The sequence below is a fragment of the Bos indicus x Bos taurus genome, chromosome 19 (assembly GCF_003369695.1).
Source record: "Bos indicus x Bos taurus breed Angus x Brahman F1 hybrid chromosome 19, Bos_hybrid_MaternalHap_v2.0, whole genome shotgun sequence".
Taxonomy (NCBI): domain Eukaryota; kingdom Metazoa; phylum Chordata; class Mammalia; order Artiodactyla; family Bovidae; genus Bos; species Bos indicus x Bos taurus.
This window is the reverse complement of record NC_040094.1, coordinates 16,531,379-16,553,553: the sequence shown is the minus strand read 5'-3', so window position 1 is coordinate 16,553,553 and position 22,175 is coordinate 16,531,379. Positions and strand designations below refer to the sequence as shown.

At 53.0% G+C, this 22,175-nt stretch overlaps 1 protein-coding gene across 1 annotated transcript in view; it reads left to right on the top strand.

Moving 5' to 3' along the window:
- The window catches only part of TMEM132E (transmembrane protein 132E), a 61,544-nt gene that overhangs the window by 23,945 nt on the left and 15,424 nt on the right, over positions 1 to 22,175 (top strand). The window lies entirely within an intron of this gene.

The window sequence follows — 22,175 nt, the reverse complement described above, 5'->3', positions numbered from 1 at the left end:
ACCGGCAGGGATGAAGAAGATCCAGAGCTTTCCAGTGTCCTCTTCAGGAGGCTGAGTTCAAGTTTCAGCCCCATGGAACCAGTTAGAACCTAACTCTCATTGCAGAGGGACAGCGTGACCCAGGAAGTGGTTCCTGAGGAGGTCATCTGGGGAAGAGAGTCTGGGAACCATGCACCAGCAGGGCCAGCGTCCACTATGGAATTAGCTAAGCTGCCCTTTCAGACCCTGCCAGTTGGCTGCCTTTAACCCATCTTGCGACCAGAATCATGTACATCAAGGGCAGAAGGTGGGGAAGCAGGTCTAAGCAGGATGGAAGTAATCCGACTGTCCGCAGAGAGAAAAGAACCACCTCTCAGGAGATGTTCCTGGAAATGCTGGTGCAAAACACCAGCAGCAGCTACAGGAGGCAGAGTGGGAGAACTGTCTCCCAGGGAGGGGGGTCCTTCTGCAAGATATGTCCCCCTGGCCGAGGCCTGGCTTGCATGTGATGGAGATGGACCGGATGGTCTGTGCAGGGCCCAGAAATAGTTTCCGAGGGTTAATTTCTTAGATTAGTTCATCTCTGTGGCTGCATCTTGGCTGATAGTGGGATGGGGGAGGGTCAGGGTGCAGGATGGTGACGAATGGAGGAGACCGTTCCCTCCTGTTTATTGTCTCCTGGTTTATTCCCTTTGAGGATAAGCCAGTGCTGCATCTCAAACGTGTGTGAACTCAGAGTCCCCAGCCGATGGGTACAGGGGCCACCACGGAAAGAGGCTGCAGGGTGACAGACCACTCAGAGCCTGAGGGCAGAGGTCATCAGGGCTGGATGGGTTTTCAGGGAACCCCCTCCTATTATTACTGGTGGGGAGACTGAGGCCCAGTGGTACACAGCCTGTCTGAGGTCACACCATACAGAGGTGCTCCCTGGAGGCCAGCTGATGACCCCAAGGCTCAGCCAAGTGTTGCTCTCTTGATCATATTTCATAAGCCTCCACGCCATGCCACAATGGACTGGTTTCAAATTGAGAAAGGAGTATGTCAAGGCTGTATATTGTCACCCTGCTTATTTAACTTAAATGCAGAGTAAGTACATCATGTGAAACGTTGGGCTGGATGAAACACAAACTGGAATCCAGATTGTCGGGAGAAATATCGATAATCTCAGACATGCAGATGACCCCACCCTTATGGCAGAAAGTGAAGAGGAACTAAAGAGCCTCTTAATAAAAGTGAAAGAGGAGAGTGAAAAAGCTGGCTTAAAACTCAACATTCAGAAAACTAAGATCATGGCATCTGGTCCCATCACTTCATGGCAAATAGATGGAGAAACAATGAAAACAGTGACAGACTTTATTTTGGGGGGCTCCAAAATCACTGCATATGGTGACTGTAATCATGAAGTTAAAAAACACTTGCTCCTTGGAAGAAAAGCTATGACCAACATAGACAGCAGATTAAAAAACAGAAACATTACTTTGTCAACAAAGGTCCATCTAGTCAAGGCTATGGTTTTTCCAGTAGTCATGTCTGGATGTGAGAGTTGGACTATAAAGAAAGCTGAGTGCTGAAGAACTGATGCTTTTGAACTGTGGTGTTAGAGAAGACTCTCGAGAGTCCCTTGGACTGCAAGAAGATCAAACCAGTCAATCCTAAAGGAAATCAGTCCTGAATATTCACTGGAAGGACTGATGCTGAAGCTGAAGCTCCAATACTTTGGCCACCCGATGCGAAGAGCTGACTCATTAGAAAACACCCTGAGGCTGTTTTCCTTCCTCCAGGAAGAGAAGGGGACAACAGAGGATGAGATGGTTGGATGGCATCACCAACTCAAGACATGAATTTGAGCAAGCTCTGGGAGATGATGAAGGACAGGGAAGCCTGGTGTGCTGCAGTCCACGGGGTCGCAGAGTCAGACACGACTGAGCAACTGAACAACCATGTCATGCCGGGTACCATGGGAAATGGGGATGCGTCCAGCCCCGCCTGCCCCTGCGTGGGTATAGAGTGGACAGGACACGCAGTGGACGACACAGGTGGTGATGCTGAGCGGACCTTGGCCAGGACCCTGGAGGGAGCCCTCAGGGGCCAGTCCTTCCCTGGTGTGGTCTGTAGCATGCTCCTCCTCTGGCCAGCTCTTCCCTCTGAGTGTCTCGGTGCCCTCTGACCCTGCCTTCTCAGCCCCAGTGCGGCTCCTCTTCAATGCCCACCACTCTCAGCCATGGGCCTCTGTGGGCAGCCCTGCCCTGTGGCATCTCAGCCATGCTCAGAGCCCCGAGTGCCAGGCCTGGCCCCATCCACCATCTCCTTTGGGTCCCCATGGCTTCCCCAGGCCTGGTCCCCCTGCTGTTCCCCCGTCTCACCCAGTGGAGCTGCCCTCCTTCCATCCAGAGGTCAAAGTGGGACACTCGCCTGTCACCCCCGCTCTCTCCCTCTCCCTCTCCCTCCCTCCCCGCGCCTGGCCTTGGGTCTGGTCAATTGTGCTGCTTTAGTGAAAGTGAAAGTCGCTCAGTCATGTCCAACTCTTTGCAACCCCATGGACTATACAGTCCATGGAATTCTCCAGGCCAGAATATTAGAGTGGGGTAGCCTTTCCCTTCTCCAGGGGACCTTCCCAACCCAGGGATCAAATCCAGGTCTCCCACATTGCAGGCGGATTCTTTACCAGCTGAGCCACAAGGGAAGCCCAAGAATACTGGAGCGAGTAGCCTATCCATTCTCCAGCAGATCTTCCCGACCCAGGAATCAAACCAGGTCTCCTGCATTGCAGGTGGATTCTTTACCAACTGAGCTATGAGGAAAGCCCTGTGCTGTTTTAAAGTAACAGTAAAAGTAGTCGTCACTTTCATGTGCTTACCTACTTCCAAGCATCTTTTTAAGGGCTTTGCACATTAGCTCATTTAATCCTCACAGCAACCCTCCAAGGTGGGTCCCAGTGCTGTCTCCACTTGGCAGGCAAGGAAGCAGGCCCAGAGAGGATGGTAACCTGCCAAAGGTCACACAGTAGCAGTAAAGTGTGGAGCCAAGACCCGGCTCAGGCAGACAGGCCCTGGAGTCTTCAGAATGAATGGCTTTACGGGAAGGGTCCTCTCCTTCCTCACTGTCACCATGCCACTAAGGCCCCCGCATCTCTCCCCTGGACCACTGCAGTCACATCCATAGTGCTCTGCCTGGTCCCAAGCTCTCTCCTGGGATCACCCTCCAGGAGAATGTCTTTTTTTTTTTTTTTTTTCTTCTTTTTGCCTTGCCATGCAGCTTGCAGGATCTTAGGGACTGAAATCCAGGATGTGGCAGTGAAAGCTGAGAATGTTAACCACTAGGCCATCAGGGAACTCAAGAGCGCTTCTTTTCAAATTGAAAAGCTGACTAGGTCACCACTTCCCTTCCACCTTTAATAGCTCCCATCTCCCGTTGCGTGTGTAGGATGGCTCCTCCGAGCTCGCCATAGTGATACCCGACGCCCCGTGATCTGGCCTTGCCTATTCTCCTGTGTCGTCACCCATCCCTGCCTTCTCCCCTCCAGACACACACACTCAAAGTGCACCCCCACACTAGTGCCTGAACTTACCAAGTTCTGAGCTGTCACCCCGCCCCGCTCATCCCCTGCTCCTCCTGGCAGAGTCCTGCTCACCTTCCCAGCTAAGGGCTCTGCTGACTCTCCAGGCCAACTCCATCATTCCTTGCTCTGCACACCTTCAGCGTCTTAGCTGCCTGTGGATCCGTCCCCCTCAGAGACTAACCGTGACCTCTCTGTGTCCCATCCGGCCCATGGGAAGCCTTTAAAGGACCAAGTAAAGGAATGACTGCTTCTTGGGGAAGATAAATTCCCGAGTCTAATGACAATGACTTATTATTTTTTAATTATTATAAATAAGACTGCAAGGAGATCCAACCAGTCCATCCTAAAGGAAATCAGCCCTGAATATTCACTGGAAGGATAGATGCTGAAGCTGAAACTCCAATACTTTGGCCACCTGATGCAAAGAACTGACTCATTGAAAAGACCCTGATGCTGGGAAAGATTGAAGGCAGGAGGAGAAGGGGACGACAGAGGATGGGATGGTTGGATGACATCACTGACTTGATGGACACGAGTTTGAGCAAGCCTCAGGAGTTGGTGATGGACAGGGTAGCCTGGCGTGTTGCAGTCCATGGAGTCACAAAGAGTTGGACACAACTCAGTGACTGAACTGAACTGAATTATTATAAAATTATTTAATAATGATGATTTACTACTTTTAATGTTTATTTATTTATTTGGCAGCATCAGGACTTTATTGCAGCACAGGGGATTGTCATTGCGTGATTCAAGTTCTTTCATTGTGGCACTTGGACTGTATAATTGCGGTATGAGCTTAGTTGCTCCATGGCACATGGGATCTTAGTTACTCAACAAGGGATCGAACCTGTGACCCCTGCGTTGCAAGGCGGATTCTTAACCACTGGACCACCAGGGAAGTTCCTGGCTTATTATTAATAGTCCTTGCTCACATGTGTCACCGAGCACTTCTGTGCCCGGCTTCACGCACAGGACCTGCATTCGTCCTCAAGGCCACCCCATGGAGTGTCTGCTACTGTCATGAGCCCTAAGAGGAGAGATGGCAGAGGCTTAGCGAGGGTGAGCTGTCTGCTCAGGGTCACACAGCTGCAAAGAAGCAGGACTGGTATTCAAAGCCAGGTTTATCTGAGTCTGGCAGCTAAGCTGCAGACTTCTACTGCCTGCAACTCCACTGCCCAGAATACCAAGGCGGAGGGCCGGCAAATGCTTAGGCAGCACTGAGAGAGCTGTGCCTGTCCCCGGCTGTCTAAAGAGCTGCTTGCATTTCCTTATGTAATCAGCCGCGAAGCCCTAAGTGAGCAGACTCAGGTCCCTCGTCCCTGACTGTCACACGGGCAATTGAGGCCCTCGGAGCATGGTGTGATGAGACCACACGGCTCCAGAACCACGTGGCTCTTCAAAGCTCAGCTCAGCAAAGATGCCTCCTTTTGGAATGAGAGGGGCCTCAGTGGTGGGGTTAGCGGCTCCTTCTGCATTATCCAGAACAGGCTCCGTTGGGCCAGGCTCCCCAGAGACACTCCATCCCGAGAGAAGCCTGGCCCTGTCCTGCTGCCCCTCTTGGGCTGCATGGAACCGCCTGTGCCACCAACAGGCTGTGGCCTTGTCTACAGGCAGAAGGGCTGAGCCAGCCCCTCAAAGCCCCTCCTCAGCACCAGGATTCCATGCACCTAGGAAAGATGTATTAGTCAGCTATGACCATGGTAACGCCACGTAACAGACTGCCCCCCAAATTCAGTGGCATAAAATACTACACATTTATTTCTTGCAAGACTTCTGCTGTCTGGGGTTTGGGTGTTCTGGACTGGGATTGGCTGGCAGGACTCCAAGCTGATGGTTACTCCTTTTGTCCATGTTTCTTGCGTCTTTGGACCATGTGCGACTTGAGGCTTATTATTCTGATGAAAAGGCCCGATTGTGCAAGCACATTTCAAGCCTCTTTGTGTGTGTCATTTGCTAAAATCTCATTGGCTTAGACAAATCCCATGGCAAAGCCCCGAATCAGGACTTGGGGAAGTAGATCCACTCCCCACAGGCTGGGGCAGGGACACGGCTGTGTCATATTATTGCACAGCCCAGAAGAATAGAGACAATAATTCTGTCTACCATGCAGGGAGAGAGTGGTCCAGAGTCCGAAGTGGAAAGGGCCCGAGAGGTCACAGGTACAGAAGCTGAGGCCCGGGGAGGGCAGGGGATGTGCCCATGTCACACAGCAGACGCTAGGCAGAGCTGGGTACCCAGGGTTCTGGTTTGGTTCTGCCTCTCAGGAAAAACTGAGGGCAGGAGGAGAGGGGGACAACAAAGGAACAAATGGACTCAGCATTGAAGAGGATATCCTCTGTCCTTGTACAGCCTCTTCTGGAATCTCAGGGCTGTAGGGACGTCAAAAATGTCTAGTTGGGTACAACCATCTGATGCCAGGAGTCAGGAGGGTGAAGACCGTGAAGATGTGACATTGAAACCGCTGTTCCCATCCGGCACTCAGAGCAGACATCATTCATTGATTATCGCTCTTTTTCCCTGAGTGAGGGCTCAGATTCTGAACCACTCTCAGCTCAGATTCCATTATAGCAGCCCAGACAGGCTTCCTGGAAGAGGTGGGATTTCAGCATCTTTTAAAATGGTGGGTGAATCACAGTGAGCGGAAGTGGGGAAAGCGTGATCTAGGTGTGGAGTTTGGGGGGATGTCTAGGGAGCGTCCTGTGCTCGGTTCTGCACATGGGCTGGAGGACAAGCCTCTCGGCTACTCTGCTGTCTCAGCACTCTCATAACAGGTGCTGGGCAAGGACAGAGGAGGGGATGGATTAAAGCAGGGTGAAATGGGGATGGGAGAAGGAAGAAGGGGAAAGCGACTGTGAGCAGAAATGATCATCAGGTGAGAAGAGGGTGAGCTGGGGAAGGTGCCTGCCGGGAGTCTCTGCCCCTTCACCTAAGGATGTCAGGAGCTGAGCCCGGGGCAGGGAGCCCAGGCCAACCTGCCAGGTTGTTTAGAAGCTCAGGAAATTAATCATAGTGCTCGCTTCTCACGCTGTGTATCAGCCCCTCGCAGCAGCAGCTTTATCCATCTCCCCTGCTTTTACCCCGCTGTCTTGGGGGTATATGGGGGGGAGGGGACAGGGAGACAGGGCCAGGCACCACCTCCTGGTGTCACTCCCCACTGCTCAAGAACCCTGGCGGCTCCCCCTCGCCCATGGCATGGTGGGCAGACGTTCAAAGGTGCAGGAGCCATTATTTCCTAGGCGGAAATTCATGACTACCAAAGCTGATGGCGATGGCTGTGAATCCTCCCTGCGCTGGGCCTGGATGCTTCCACGGAGCCTCAGAGCTCCACAGAACTCAGTTTGAAAATCCCTAGGATGAAATCCTCAGATGCCTCTGCCTGGCATTCGAAACCCTCTGCTCCCTGATGCCCACCCAGTCTCAGCTCTCCCTGGGACATGGCACTCAATCCAAAGCGGCCTTTAACACCCCCGGCCCTTTTGCCACACTCTTCTCTCCACCTGAAAGGTCCCCAACACATCCAGGCAGCTGTTGAATTCCCACTTATTCTTCAAGACACTATGCTCTCATCCCTTCTCCTCCTCCTCCTTCTTCCCGCGTTGCTTGTGTAGACATCTGACCCTTCTTCCCATGCCCAGGGAGCTCTGCTCTTCTGGGAAGCCTTACAGTACTTCCTACCTTGTAGCATGGTTATTTATGTACTTGTCTGGTCTCGCTGGTAGCCAGCAAATTCCTTAAGGGCAGAAACCAGCTTCTTTATCTCTGTCTCCCTAGGCAGTTCCCAGCAGGGTTGTGAGCGGAGAAAGGGCTGAATAAATATTTATTTGTTGACTATATTGAGTGTTGGTTATGATACGGTACTAGGCAGACAGGCTGCAGAGTGAAGGTCCCGCTCCCTGCCCTCAGCAAGGCTTCAGTCTAAGAGAAAGCAGAGGACTTGCCTGGTGGTCCAGGAGTTAGCACTGCGGAGCAACTGAGCCCCGCGCCACAGCTACTGAAGCCCACGTGCCTAGAGCCCATGCTGCTCAACAAGAGAAACCACCTCAGTGAGAATCCTATGCACCGCAACTCGAGAGTAGCCCCTGCTCACTGCAACTAGGGAAAGCCCACACACAGCAACCGAGACCCAGTGCAGCCTAAATAAATTATTTAGGAAAAAATAAGAGAAAGCAAAATCTGTAAACGAACAGTACAGAGGGGAAGGAAGGTGCAGCACGATGTAGGCAGGCGGATTCTTTACCACTGAGCCATCAGGGAAGCCCATTATACCATGACAGTCTTGAGCAAACCAAGACGGACTGGTACCCCCTGCATTCTGCAGAAGGTGAGTGGGAGCCCAGATCTCTCCTTGCAGGTGGCGGTTCCCTGGTCCTTGAGTTTCTTCCATCTCCAACACACACACACACTTTCCTCCTTCCCAACCGCGTAAGTGCGAGGAAAAAGGCTCCCATCTCAGGACTGCTGTCAAGACATTAGGGATGGTTCTGTGGCCCAGCAACAAAATCTTACCTTCATAATCATGCCTGAAGCTCCAATACTTTGGCCACCTGATGAGAAGAGCCAACTCATTAGAAAAGACCCTGATGCTGGGAAAGATTGAGGGCAGGAGGAGAAGGGGGTGACAGAGGATGAGATGGTTGGATGGCATCACTGACTCAGTTGACATGGGTTTGAGCAAACTGGGAGAGAGTGAAGGACAGGGAAGCCTGGCATGCGGTGGTTCATGAGGTCACAAAGAGTCAGACACGACTTAGCAACTGAGCAAAAGTCATGCCCACCTGCAGTGCCAGTCTGGGAACACAGTTTATTTGATCGCCTGGTCTCCAACTTCCAGGCTCCAATGCTCCTTCTCAATGAGCTCAGGGAACTCAGAGGGGCAGGTGGGGCCTCACCCCAGCTGTGTGTCCCTGGGCAAGCCCCTTAGCCTCTGGGAGCTTTGGGTTCTTTCATAGGCAAAAACAAGGATGCTAGTCCCCAGGGTTATCAGTGAGGAATCTGGGACCCAGTCCAAGTGCCTGCTCTCCATAAGCAGCCTCTAAATGTGAGCCTCGGGCCCACCCTCCACCTCCGGAGGGGCAGGGGCTGCTGTTGGCTGCAGCCCTGACCCCCGACCTGATGGAATGAGCTAGAACAGTGATGTGGTTCTCCAGCTTCCCCCAGAGCCTTCCCCGCGGGAGCAGCACGGGGAGGAGAGTGTGTGTGTGTGTGTGTGTGGCGAGGGAGGCCCAGCTCCAAACCCACCCCCACTCACCGCAGGCACACTCAGGAACACGCTCTCTCTCTCTCTCTCACACACACACACACACACACACACACTTTCTTTTTCTGTTGTTTGCGGCTAATTGTTTATTAGGAGATGCAGGCGACTGCGCCAGTGGGAAGGCTCAGCTTGCTCCGCTATAATTAGGATAATGCACATTAGTCATTTAGTGTAACTCGGAGAGCAGCCCCCTCCCCTGGGCTCCCCTCCCCCACCGCTCCTGCTGCAGCCCCGGACTGGGCTGTACAGGTTTGCCCAGGTTCCTGGGTCAGGCGGGGTTGGGGGGCTGGTCTTGGGCCTGGGCCCCCAGCCCCCAGCCTCCGTCCTATGCCCACGCCTCATCCCCTGCCCTCTGCTCACCTCCTCCACCCACTGGCCGCCCACTCAGATGGAGTTACCTCCTCTCTGTCCCCCACCACTCTCCCCGCACCGCTCTTCCCCCCCACCTCCTGCCATCCTTGCCTTATTTCTGCTCTTTCTTTCTCCCTCCCCGAGCCCTCCTTGGCAGCCTGACCAGTGGTCTGGTTAGGTCGGTCAGTGAGCGGGTCAAGGCCGGGTTTCCATGCCCTTGGGGTGGGGTCGGTCCTCCTGGGTGGTGTGACCTCCTTCAGGCTTGCTCCTTTTGAGTGTACCCCATCCCCGCCCCGCGGCTGTCCGCCCTTCTTCCCTGCCCAAGGCTCCTGATGCTTGCTCAAGGACTGGACTGGCAAAGGCAGCCCTTTGTCTTGAAAAGGCTCTTCCCACATCAGTGAGGCTCCGTCCCTCACTCACTCAGGGAGGGGCTTCCTGAAGCGGGGGAAGCCGGGCTGCAGGAGAGGCGAGTGTGTTTGGGGTGAAGGCGGGGGCTCCCCGAGGGCTGGGTCCCCACACAGCCTTTGCGTCACTGAAAAGACGTCACATCCGGCCCACTAGGCGGGGCAGACTGAGGTCTGGGGCTGAGGTCGTGCCCTGGCCTTGCCGGTGGTCACCGGGGCCAGCGGTGAGGATGGGGCCCCTCCAGATTTTCAGAAGTAAATGAAAGAGCTGTTCCGGGTGGGGAGGGGGGCGGTGAGCGATGCTTGCCTGAAAATACAGGCCTCCTTGTCTTCAGGAGCCTGTTTTGAGCCTCTGGTTCTGATCGTGAGGTCACAGATGCAGACAAAGAGACAGACACCTGCTCACAGCTCACAAGGGCAGGCTCACGGAGCAGGCCCTAGGGAGGTGGCCACCTGCAGCCCAGGTTCACCGTCTGAGTGGTCCATTTCTCAAGGTCCTCGCCCCCCAGCAGGTCCACATCCTCACCTCCCGGGCTACCCTTTCTCACCCTCCCTCTATGTCGTGGGTCCCAAGGCTCTGCACCTTGGTGTCATGTATGAAAGTGAAAAAGTCACTCAGTCGTGTCAGACTCTTTGTGACCCCATGGACTATGCAGTCCATGAAATTCTCCAGAACACTGGAGTGGGTAACCATTCCCTTCTCCAGGGGATCCTCCCGACCCAGGGATCGATCAAACCGGGGTCTCCTGCACTGCAGGCAGATTCTTTACCAACTGAGCTATCAGGGAAGCAGCTCACAGGATTCCTTGAGAGCAGAAGCTGGAGGGGAAGGAGTGATCTCAGCCCAACCAGTCTCTTGGGACCAGGAGACATTTCCTCAGTCTCCCGTTGGGATTGCTTCTGTCTAGCATCGAGGCTCTGGGGCCGGTAAGAAGATGCTCCTGGGAGAAGCAGGGCAATAAGAACCCTGTTCCCTTGGGCCTGTGGCCTACTTTTCTGTGTACCCAGCAGGTCTTCCTTCCATCCTGGAGCCTCAGGCGCCCTCCCTTGGGCCCAGAAGCAGGACTAGATGGTCCTAGCACACAGGGGCTGTCCCAGGAGCACCTCCTTGGGGGCCCATGGCTGCCTGATCTTCTGGTGTCCTAGTCCTCTTTTGACCCTCAAGAAGCATCCCTACCTCCCACCTTAGCTGAGTTTGGTTCCTTCTTTCATCCACCAGCATCTATTCCTTCCCTCCGCTCTTTTTCACCTGTGTCTTTCTGATTTCCTGCAGTATCTGGTCCAGCGGAAGGATGGATTTTAGGCCGTGAAAGCAGAAGGTCAGGAGAGGAGAGATGGCCAGGTCAGGAGAGATGGCCTGGGATACGGCCACCCCAGCCGTTGTTTCATTCATTCATGGCTCTGTGCAGGGTGCCAGGGAGAAAGAAAGCAACAGGCACCCACCCTCAGTGGCACCAAGTCAGCCACCTGTCAAAGCACGAGACGATTAGGGTAGGGTTCACGTATGGGGAAGGGGAGCCCGTCACTGGGTTTCCAAGGATCTCCGGGCCTGGACTCAGGAGGCTGTGTGGGGATCCATTTAATGACGAAGGTAGTAACACCCAAACAATAGCTAACATTTCAGGAGGGCTAACTGGTGTTAGGCTTCCCAAGTGGTGCAGTGGTAAAGAGACCTCCTGCAATGCAGAAGATGTGGGTTCGATCCCTGGGTTGGGAAGATCCCCTGGAGAAGGAAATGGCAACCCACTCCAGTATTTCTTGCCTGGGAAATCCCATGGATAGCGGAGCTGGCAGGCTACAGTCCACGGAGTTGCGAAAGAGTCAGACACGATTTAGCAACTAAACAATAGCTGGGTGTCAGGCACCGTTGAAATGCTTTGCTTCTTATAACAGTAGCATTTAATTATCAAAGTAAGCCTCTCAGAGAGGCATCTCTGACTTTCCTCGTAGTCCAGGGGTTAAGAATCCACCTGCCTATGCAGGGGACCCAGGTTCAATCCCTGGTCGGGGAAGATTACACATGCCACGGGGTAACTAGGCCCATGGGTTACAACTACAAAGCCCATGCACCCTAGAGCCCAAACTCTGTGACAAGAGAAACCAGCTCAACAAGAAGCCCAAGGACCGCAGCTAGAGAGTAGCCCCGCTCTCCGCAAATTGAGGAAGCCCGTGGGTAGCAACAAAGACCCGGCACAGCTAAAATTAATAAATATTTTTAATAGTTAAAAAGGAGACTGCTATCACCTCGTTTTGCAGTTTTTCAATGTGAAAGTGAAAATGAAAGTAGAAGTCGCTCAGTCGTGTCCACCTCTTTGCAAACCCATGAACTGTATAGTTCATGGACTTCTCCAGGCCAGAATCCTGGAGTGGGTAGCCTTTCCCTTCTCTTCTCCAGGGGATCTTCGCAACCCAGGGATCAAACCCAGGTCTCCTGCATTGCAGGCGGATTCTTTACTAGCTGAGCCACCAGGGAAGCCAGGAAATCCAATAGAAGGATGTTAGGCCTCTTGCCTAAGGTCACACAACTTATAAATGACAGAGCCTGTCTGACCCTCAGTTGCTTTATCTGTAAAATATGGGGGAAGGGGCCCTGCCATCCTTCAGTTAAGACTCCGGGAGTTCCCAGGCAGATGGCCGGAAATGACCTGGCCAATCACCCAGTGCTACTGGGACTAAGCAGGCCAACGGAATTTAGGGCAACGTGGGGGAAGGGGGCCCCTCCTACTTGCCCCTCCCCCAGCTCACTATTCTGGTGTTGTGCTCCAGCCCCACTGGGGATGGGACAGTACTGGGAAGCTGCTGCCCCAGGATTTGCAGCCTCCAAGGAGGCAGCAGGAGCCCCTGGGGGCTACAGGGGCCACTGGAGACTTCAGGGGCCACCCTGACCCTGCCCCCGTCCCTGCAGTGAGTTATTAACATACTCACTGAATGGAAGTCCTCCCCACCAGCTCCTGCTGCTCCCAGCCCAGCCCAGGCTGCTGGCACACAGGGGCCCTCAGTGCTGGGGACACAGGGGCTAGAGGACAGGGAGCCTCCAGGTTGGTGGGGGGACACACAGCCCTGCCCCAAGGGCGCTGCTTTGGGAAGGGGTAGAGCTAAGTGGAGGAGGGAGGTGCAGGAGTGCTCGGAGCGGAGGTGGACATCTGTCTCAGGCCCCAGACCTCAGGGAGCATCCGTCTCCTCTGCTGGACTCCTTCTCCAAGGGGTGGATTATCACCGTCCCACCTCGGGTACGGTCTTGCCTGTATGGACCAGCCTATAAAGCATCTTTGTCAGTTTGAAAAGAGACAGAAACAGCCTCGCACTAGGCGCTGGGTTTGATGAGCAGAGGTGGGGCTGGGTTTGATGAGCAGAGGTGGGGCTGGGTTTGATGAGCAGAGGTGGGGCTGGGTTTGATGAGCAGAGGTGGGGCTGGGTTTCAGCATCTATGTATAAGACCCAGACTGCTCTAGAGTACATAGAAGCCCTACCCTAGCGGAGGGGTGGGGGCGGGGGGTGTTTGGGGCCTGCTGGGCCCAGCTGTCACCTCCCCTTTATCCGGCCATCCCTGCCTGGATGAGAACCCACCAGGATTCCCTGCACACATGGCCCCTGCCCAGCCCAAGGTCACCCATGTGGCAGGCAGGGCAGGGACTAGCCTCTTCTCCCAGGTGAGGACACTGATGCCCAGAGGGAGGAGGAAACTGCAGAGGTCAGGTTCCTGGGCTGGGTTCCAGGGACCCCAACAGCGAGCCCTCATTCCAGCCTCAATGCCACTTTTCAGGTCCTCGGGACATTCTGCTCCATGTGCCTGTCACCTCAGCACTTGTCCTGTTTAACTTAACAGATGTTGACAGGGAACCTGCCAGGAGCTAAACAATGCACCAAGTTCTGGGGAAAAGCAGGTCAGCACTTCCCTCCTCTCAGAACCAAAGAACCAATAAGTGATGAATGAATGAATGAATGAGCACTGATCACTGACTCTGTTTCAGAAACTATGCCAAGTAATTTGCTTATTTAGTCATGACAACTCTATGAAATAGATTCTGTTACACTCATTTTGGGCTTCCCTGATAGCTCAGCTGGTAAAGTATCCACCTGCAATGCAGGAGACCCCGGTTTGATTCCTGGGTCGGGAAGATCCCCTGGAAAAGGGAATGGCGACCCGCTCCAGTATTCTGGGGCTTCCCTGGTGGCTCAGACTGTAGAGAATTCACCTGTAATGCAGGAAACCTGGGTTCAATCCCTGGGTTGGGAAGATCCCCTGGAGGAGGGCGTGGTAATTAACCCACTCCAGTATTCTTGCCTGGACAATTCCCATGGACAGAGAAGCCTGGAGGGCTATATTCCATGGGGTCGAAAAGAGTCGGACATGACTAAGCACAACACAACACGTCCTCATTTTACAAATGTGGCAATAGAGGCTCAGAGAGGTTATATAACTGACTCAAGTTCACACAGCTAAGAAGTGTCAGATCTGGGATTTGTATGTGAATTTGTGTGGCTCCCAAACCACATAGATTCTTCTTCCTTTTATTTTTTAATGTCCTTATTTATTTTTTTTTTAATTCTTGAAACAGCTTCAAACACTTTCCTTCATTTTTAATGACATTTATTGTTTTCTTTCTAATTTTACAAGCAATACATGTTCTTTGCAGACAACTAGAAATACATAAAAGCATAAAGTAAAAAATAACAATCATGCATAATCCTCACCCCCAGAGATAACCACCATTAGCATTTTGATGCATTTCCTCCCAGTGTCTACATATTTTTATAAAAAATTGATATGCTGCCATATTGCCAGTTTTGCATCCTCCTTTGTTCAGTTCAAACTATTTGGGGAGCATTTTCCCACCTGAGTAAATATTTTTTGAAAACATCCATGCTTAGGCATTTGCTTTTATTGAACAATACCCTGCTTTTGGACATTTAGGTTGTCTCTAATTTTTTACTAATAGGCATAGCATTGCGGTGAATATCTTTCAGCAAAAATCTTTGAACCAGTTTCTGCTTAATAGATTCCCAAAGGCAGAGTTACTGGGGCAAGGAGCATGAATGATTTCAAAGCCTTTAAAACATATTTTGAAATTGCATTCTAGAAAGTTTGCCCAGTTCAGCCCCCAATAGTAGGTCATGTGAACATCTTATATCTTAAAACCCTTACTGACACCACATATCACTAATTTAAAAAACAAGGTCTTTCTCAAGATGTAGGTTTTTCCTACTCCAACACTCACTTTGGAGTAACTTGTGTGTGTGTGTGTGTGTTAGTCGCTCAGTCATGTCCAACTCTTGGCAGCCCCATGGACTGTAGCCCACCAGGCTCCTCTGTCCATGGAATTCTCCAGGCAAGAACACTGGGGTGGGTAGCCTCTCCCTTCACCAGGGGATCTTCCTGACCCAGGGATCGAACCTGCGTCTCCTGCATTGCAGGCAGATTCTTTACTGTCTGAGCCACCAGGCAAGCCCAGTAACTAGTACATTGGTTGCTAAATCATCATTTTGCTGATGGGGAAGTAGGGCCTCAGAATGCAGAAATGATGCGCTTGCACTGGATCAGATCCACCCATCAGCCAGACATCCCTCCTCTCTCTTCTAGTTCAGGGCCTCAGTGGAGAGTTTCCTCCACTGCCAACTCCTGGGCCAGGGGAGTGTATTCTGTAAGTCATACCCCTCCTGTGGGCCTGGAGGTCAGGGTTAGGAGGGGTCACTGGATATAGCCCATCCATGGGCTCTTGATTCTGGACCACATGGCCTCCAGTGCTGTCAAACCCTAGTACATGTGCCCAATACCCAGTGAGGCCAAACAAACTAAAAGGTTGGCATTTGGAGCAGAGAAAGTTTTACTGCAAGGGCCAAGCAAGGAGAATGGGTGGCTTGTGCTCAACAGACCCACATTCCTGAATGGCTTTCAGGTGAGGGTCTTTAAAGATGATGTTAAGAGGGAGGTTTGGAGGATGGGTGATCAGCTCATGGACCTTCTTCTGATTGGCTGGTGGTGAGGTCATAGGGTGATGTTTTGGGAATCTCAACCTTCTAGTCCCAGCCACTCTGGGGTTTGCGTGCTTGTGGTCAGCATATAGTCACCATCCTCCACCTGGGTCAGGAGGGGAGTCTTAGTTTCTGCAGAACAACTCAAAGACATGCATCAGACTGTTGTTTTCATCCTTGCAGGAGGACCCAGGAGCTCTGTGACTCTATTCTCCGAATCGTTAACTGCTTGTGCCTGCTCTTTAGAACCCAGGGAAGATTTCCCCAAGTTCCAACTAGGAGACTGAAGCCTTTTTCCTACAGACAAGAAACGAGGGGGCAGGGAAAGGCTTTAGTACCCAGAAGGTGCTGCAGGGTCCTGCTCAGCTTCACTAGCATCCTCACCACCTGCGTCAACCCCGCCTCTTGCTTCCTCTCTTGTGTCACCCATCTGTTTCTAGAGTTGGCACCAGTGTGTGCCTGGCACTGTTCTAGGCTCCGGACGCTTCATCCTGCACCGTCAGCATGGCCACCTGATGGCATGCAGGCCACAGCCCTTCAGCATCTCCCAATCCCGCCTGCTTAGTGCTGTGTGGTCCAAACTCCGATGATAATGGCAACACCTGGGAGGCTTAATAAGCATACAAGGGGCCAGGTCTCTCCCTGAACACTGTGACTGTGTCAGCCTGAGTCCAGCCTTTCTAGAATCTGTTTGCTGTGGCTGTTTTATTTTCTGTGGCTGTGTCTTACATTCAGGCAAGTTCAAGAGTAAGTGCTGAAGGATCCCTAAGCACCAGACATTGGGTGTGGTGTTTACACACACACACACACACACACACACACATGTGAGCAGGCGCTCTCCCAGCACAAACCTGCACCCTCTGGCCTTGCTGACATGCCCTGCTGTGACCCCACAGCCTCAAATTCATAAAGCTAATAACAATCTTTTTTTTTCTTTCTGATTTGCAAGTGATTAGTTTTAATTTGGGGACAATTAGAGATAGAAGCAGGAGGCATCTGATCTTGATTAGAGGCAGGGAGATGGCCAGAGGTGCCCCCTCCCCTGGCCCTAGCCTCCACGCAGATTCATTTATAGATTTGGAAGGATGGCCTTTGTGTCTGGGGAGAAGGTATGACTCATATCTGGGGGTAGCAAAGGCCCCTGCTGCCCTCCTAGACACCTGGGGCCAGGCTGAGGCGAAAACGAAGGGCCTATGTCCCAGCCAGTGGCCCTAAGCATGTGCCCCAAGCCTTAGAAGAGGATAGAATTGACATTCGTTAAGCACATACACACACCTACGTGCGTACCACTCTGCACACTATGTGAAAGTGGTTAAGTCCAGTGTCTGCCCAGATCCCAAGCCAGCTGGAAAGGCGAAAGAATAAATAAGTATCTGCCCTCTGGTCCTGGAGATGACTTGAGAGACGAAGAGGCACGTGGACCAGCATCCTGCCCACCCCACCCCGCAGGGAACATTCACAGAGGTGACCAATGAGACACAACATCGATTTTGCATCTCACGCTCATACCAGGGCTAAGCTCCAGATTAGCCAGAGTTGGAGCTGCACAGAACAATTTACCACCCAGGTGATGCCAGCGGAGATATACAGGAAGGCTTCAGGGAGGAGGTGATGCCTGGGCCAGGCATGGCAGAATGGGGGTCCTCACTACCCCACCCCCCACACCCTGTGCAAATCTTCTCTTCAGTGCTGGCGGGTCCAGTGTCTTTCTCACTCCAGTGGTGCCTTAGTCTCTTTCTGGAACAAGAGGGGAAGGATGAAGCCTGCTGCCTCCCAGCTGGGCATCGTCCGGAAGCGGCCTCAAGGATGGTGCTCCCAAGGATCCCCAAGCCTGAGCAGGTTCAGAGCCCAGGGGACGGGGTGGGAGATTGATGGAGGTTGGGGATGGGAGTTCAGACCTCTTACATTCACAGACACCCCATCCTAGTTACTGTCTGAGCCACCAGGGAAGCCCCATCCATAGTCCCCAAATGGTAAAGACCTGGATGCACCCTCCCAGGGCTGCGGGAGGAAGGAGTGATTTCAGCTTAGCTGGGAAGAGTCCCAGGCCAGGCACAGTCAGGGGAGGGGGCTGGGAATGTACCTTCATTATCACCGAAGACAAAAGCTGCATGATTCCAGGGACTTCCCTGGTGGTCCGGTGGTTAAGACTCCACAGTTCCAACACAAGGGCTGCAGGTTTGATCCCTGGTTGGGGAACACACGCCGAGCGGCCAAGAAAAAAAGTTGCATGGTTCCAGCCTGTCTTCCTCCTCCACCCCCTTACAGTGTGTCCACATCTCACTGGGGAAACTGAGAATGTGAGGGGCGGAAATAGCCCATCCCTCCTATCATTAACCTGCTTGGGCTGCCAGAACAGGGTGGCAAAGCATCAGGAACTTATGTCCTTGCAGTTTGGGAGGCTGGAAGTCTGGGATCAAGGTGATGGCAGGGTGGGTTCCTTCTGAGGCCTCGCGCTGTGGCCCGTAGATGTCCGCCTTCTCCGTGGGTCTTCATCTCATGTGTGTCTGTGTCTTAATCTCCTCCTTTAAGGGCACCGGTTCTACTGGATTAGGGCCCATCCGTATGACCTCATTTTAATTTAATCACCTCTTTCAAAGATCACCATCTCCAAACACCGTCACATTTCGAGGTGCCGGGGGTTGGGACTTGGAGGGGGCACAACTCAGCCCATAATGCCGATCATGAGATATGATGAGACAGGGAGAACCGCCTTCCTAGGGAAACAGCAACGGGGTCGGGAACAGACCCATATGATTCCGCAGGCCCAAGGGTATGTGGATGGTGGGGTGGGCAGGGGACAATCCAAGTGATGCTCCTCGGGGAGGGGAGGCCACTTACAGGAAGACAATGCTGTCTGGTCCACAGGGCAAGCCGAGCTGAATCAGAAGTCAGCAGGTGGAGTTTGGGGTTTGGCAAGTCAAGCAGAGCCGATGAGAGCTGGGGCAGCAGGGGCTCAGAACCACCTGTCAAGGGGTGCCTGCTGTGGGGCTTGACAGACAGGTGTGTGCCCGGCTCTATGTGAGCACGAGTGTGTGTGTGTGTATGTGTGTGTGTGTGTGTGTGTGTGTGTATGCTTCCCACTAGACTGGAGGGAGTTGAGTTGTTTCCAAGGCAGGGTGAATCCAGGCCAGCACATCCACCCCTGCAGGACCCCTTCCCCACCTCAGGACCTAGCTCGAGGTGGAGGCCAGCGTGCACGTCTGCACATGCACACGTGCACACACATTCACACACCGTGTCCCTGAAACCTTGATCTGTTGGCAGCTCCACCAGTCTCCCCTTCCTCCCCGCAGCCCCACCAGACTGCTTCCAGGGCCTTCTCCACCTCCCTGGGGAAACTGAGGCCCAGAGAGATCAAGCCACTTCCTTTAGGCTCCAGAGTTAGTGAGCCGGAGAACAGAGATTAGCGCGGGGGTCTCGGGGACACCTCCATCCCCGCTCAGCCCACAGAAGGTCCTCAGGGCCCCAGAAGATAGAATGATTCATGGTAGTGATGGGGGGGGCAGTGTTTGTGTGTCGTGATGCCATCAGTACAAAAACTGTGGTACCCGCACACTATCTTCTTTCCTGGCTCCCTTTTCTAAATGCTAGTTGGTTTCTTAAGATAAGTTGCTTCCCGTTTCAGAAGCAGTCTCCTTATCTGCAAGGTTGCTGGGAAGGGTCAGGAGTCCCAAGCCTAGGGCCAGCAACCCTCTGCCCACTGGCCATCAGGTCTCCCCTGGAAGCCCCATTGAGGGTGCTCTCATTAGCCTGTGCTTTCCCAGTTGGTGCTGAGAGGTTCATTCAGAGAACTGCATTCGTCCAGCTAAAATCTGTTGAGGGTGGAGGAGGGCAGGCAGGCATGTTTTTCCAACCCCTTCCTCCACGCCCCTCCGCGTCTGCTGCCCGTCTGACGGTCCCGCCCCAACTGTGCCTCTGGGGGGGTCCAGATGGCCAGCCCTCAGGTTGGGACGGTGAGCGGCTCAAAGGGGATTAAGTGCCACTTAGCAGCCTTTGGGGTCTCCTGGGGATGATAAGCGAGGTGGGGCCGGTGGTTCTGACATCCATGTCCCCGCCCTGTCCACCCAGCCTGAGCACAGTCCTGACAGCCGCTGCCCTGCTCCACCCCCGCAGGACGGGCACGGTGGCCTCTCCCCATCTCGGCTCAGTACCCACAGGCCCTGGACATCCCATCACGTGTAGCAGTGCCCCCACCTTTGGTCTTTCAGCTCCCCTCAACATCTCCATGAGGGGCCTGATGTTACCACCTCGATTTTAGAGATGGAAACTGAGGCTCAAAATGGGAAGCAAGTTGCTGTTTGAGTGTGGCAAGGATAAGCCTTGAATTTGAGTCTCGAAGCTTCTGTTTGCCTGCTTCCTGCTACTTCCAAAGCAGTTGGTTGGCTGTGTGCCCTGACCCAGGTCACCATCCTAGATCCCACCTGTGTGCCTGGGACCAGCCCCTCCACACACACACCTTCTCAGAGACTCCAGTGGTAACCATGGGGCAGGGATTCCAGGCACCAGCCAGGAAGTCTCTGTCGTCTCTCCAGACACCTTCCCATCCTCATCTGGGACCCGGCCCCCACCTCCACCCCATCACTGAAAACTGGCTTACTTTGCAGCACTGCAGAGTGTCTAGTAGGGAAGGGTGGCCTGAGAACAGAGTTCTCTTGGAAACGGAGGGAGCAGTCTGATGATTAAAGTACAGGCTGTCCAGAGGACCAGGGACCAGAGGTTTCCCCAGGTAATGGGAAGGGCTGCTTGGGAGGGGCCCTAAAGGGTCACAGACACCAGGTTCCACTCCTCTTAGGACATTTGACCCAGGGTCTTTGTCATGCCCCTAGCTCATTGCCTCATTTGTTAAATTAGAAAATTAAACCACAGGTTTAAATAAAAAATCAGACACGGACATCAGAACTTCAAGAGCAGAGAATTTTTAGTTCGTTGGGTTTATGAGGAATTGGGTGTGAATGTCTGTGGAACTGTCAAGGTTTCATTGATGGTAGTAAAATAATAATATGCATATGTGGCAGTAACCGCCGTGTAATCAATTGGGAGTCTCCTCCTTGGGCTCGAGGTCTCTGTGAATCACTCAGTGTCAATCAATCGTGATTTGTCAAAGGCTTGCTGAGTGCAAGGCCTCATAGATAACTGTCCCGCCAGGCAGGATGAGAGGTCCCCACAGAGAAGGGCAGAACTCTGAAGAAATTCCCAGGAGTAGAAGTCATTTCTTGGAGGGCTTCGTGGAGGAGGCGCCATTCGAGCAGGGCCTTGGAGGAAGGTTTGGATTTGGATGTGGGCAGATAGGAGAGAATCCAATGCAGAGAGCACAGCATGAGCATAGGAGGTGCGATAAGGCAGCATCATGCCAAGTCGCTTCAGTCGTGTCCAGCTCTGTGCAACCCTATGGACTGTAGCCTGCCAGACTCCCCTGTCCAAGGGATGCTCCAGGCAAGACTACTGGCGTGGGTTGCCATGCCTTTCTCCAGGGAAGGCAGCATCAGCAAGCACTAACCAGAAGTTGTTTCGTTATGCTAGCAGCAGGGGCTTAGGAAGAGGAATGCTGGGGAATGGGAAGCCTAGAGCCCCCTGTTAGAGGACCCTGAATGCCATGCTCAGGCGCAAGGTGAGCTTGAATTTTATTCTGTTAGAAGAAAGAAGAGAGTCTTTAACAGTATACACGTTTGCATTGTGTTGCATGAATTATAGGGGAATTTCTTGATTCTCAAAAACAAATGACAACACAACATCAAAAGTGAAGAACACAGCTCAGAGGTCCGTCGGAAGATCCAGAACCGATTCTCAAACCTCAGACCTCCCCACATTGGTCCTTCTTGCCCCCTGACAGTGTCAAACAGGTGCTGAGCTGGGAATGAGGAGCCAAGCATTGGTGTCTGGGGGAAACAAATCCCTCTGGCTGCAATGCAGGGAGGGGATGAGAGAAGAGCTGGAGAGAGGACAGACCCAGTTAGATTCTGTTATGTTGTCATAACAACAAGAGTGAAGCCACAGCTGGAGCAGGAACCTGGGGAGGGGGCCAGCAGTAGGATTTGAACCTGTGCCCACCTGGCTTTCAAACCCAGAAACGGAGCACCAAGGGGTGGAGTTGCTAGAACCTGGCGCAATCCTGTGAGGATGGGGAGAGGGGCCAAGAGGAGGGGGAAGTCAAGCCCAAAACCCCAAGGCCCACGTGTGGGTTTGGGGAGTGGCGATCCACTTCCCTGTGTGTATCTGTGGGCTGGTAGGGCTTCCCAGGTGGTTCAGTGGTGAAGAATCCACCTGCAATGCAGGAGATGTGGATTCGATCCCTGGGTTGGGAAGATCCCCTGGAGAAAGAAACGGTAATCCACTCATGGATTCTTGCCTAGAAAAATCCCATGGACAGAGGAGCCTGGTGGACTATAGTACATGGGGTCACAAAAGAGTCAGACACGACTTAGCAACTGAGCATTCATGTAAGCATAAAGGGAGTTGGGGGGGAGCATATGGAATCGCTGGAGACCCTGCACCACCTGAGGCAGCTGGAGCCATAAAGGCTTGGGTCTGAAAGCCAGGTAGCCCCGGGTTCGAATCCTACTGCTGGCCCCTTTCACTCATGTGGACTTGGGTAAGTTATTTAAGCTTCCAGCCCCTTCATTTTTAAGAGATAAGTATTGGATAAGTATAG